Below are 1,280 nucleotides of genomic sequence, written 5' to 3' on the forward strand. Positions count from 1 at the left end.
TGCGATATTTTATGTTTGAGACAGAATGCAGCAGAAAAAGTGTGGGGAATTTTTTTTATTAAAGGTGTGTCAAATAGGCAGAAAGACATTGCATGGATGTGTTGTCACAACATTTTGCCTGTTCGTGAGTTCCAAAAGAGGAGAGACCTGGTTAAGTCTGAAGTGTGTCCAAGGGAAAAATGTGGTGCGAGTGAGTCAGTTGAGCATTTGCTATGGGGGTGTGATTATGCAAAGGGAGTATGGGCGGCTTTAGGAGGTCTTATTAAAGAATTGACGGATGTGGCTCAAGTTGACTTAAAGGCTGCTAGGTTTGGGATGGGTGCGCGTGGTACAGTAAAAATACGGATGATGTGGTTTATTATGATGTGCGTGATGGAAACATTGTGGGATGTACGGAATTTGCTAGTTTTTAAGAGAAAAGAAGTGCCAGTCAGGGAAAGTGTGAGCATATTTCTATCAAGACTGTATGTGATTTATTTATGGGAACGAAACAAGAATGTTTGTGATTCAGAAGGAATTTGGAAACACAAAAAATGGAGATTCTTGGTTAAAATTTAATTGGAAAAAATAATAAAGAACAACCCTAATGATGAGTTATTTATGAAATGTTGAGGACTGAAGATTTTACATGTCTTTCGACGATGTACTTTATATTTAACCCTGAAGGGTTTAAAAAAAATAAAAAATCTGTTCTTATCAGTTTAATATCTGATACGTCCCCTATCTGGGGACCATATATTAAATGGATTTTTCGAACAGGGAGATGGAAAAAGAGCTTGCTCTGTCCACTCCACGCATTGACCTGGTATTGCAGTACCTCCAGGACCGGTGCACCCCTTCTAATCCAGTATGAAAAACAGAATGAAATTGATTTCAAACATCCTTCCTTCCAGAAAGCAAGTGGAAAGTTGTGTTGTGTGTGTCCTGCCTCCTTCAGCTTCTCCTCTGTCTGCCCAGTCAGTGCAGTGTTGCTTTTTTGCATATAATACCTGCATCTAGTCTGTCAATCTCCTAATTGCATCAGCTGTTGGTTGTTTCCAGCACCAAGCAACCCAGTCAGCCAGTGTCGTCACACCCTGGATCCAATTAAGACTGATGATTGGTTAATTGGCTTATCACCTGAATGAATTGTTTGGACCTCCTCCACGTTTGATTTGGGCCTGTTGTGCACACCTCGGAGGGTTGCTGAGTCGTCTCTGGCAGGCAATTGACCCTTTTTGTATCAAGTTGTCTGGATGTAACCATTTAGCTTTTGCAGTGCTTCAATAAAAGAGTAAAGT

General features: G+C 40.5%; 1 non-coding gene across 1 annotated transcript; it reads left to right on the forward strand.

The window, feature by feature from the left end:
* Positions 1-650: 650 nt before the first annotated feature.
* LOC121006356 lies at positions 651-839 on the forward strand. Its single transcript, XR_005780212.1, has one exon. It is a non-coding gene; the product is annotated as a U2 spliceosomal RNA (small nuclear RNA).
* Positions 840-1,280: the final 441 nt, after the last annotated feature.

Source organism: Bufo bufo, chromosome 6 (assembly GCF_905171765.1).
Source record: "Bufo bufo chromosome 6, aBufBuf1.1, whole genome shotgun sequence".
NCBI lineage: Eukaryota > Metazoa > Chordata > Amphibia > Anura > Bufonidae > Bufo > Bufo bufo.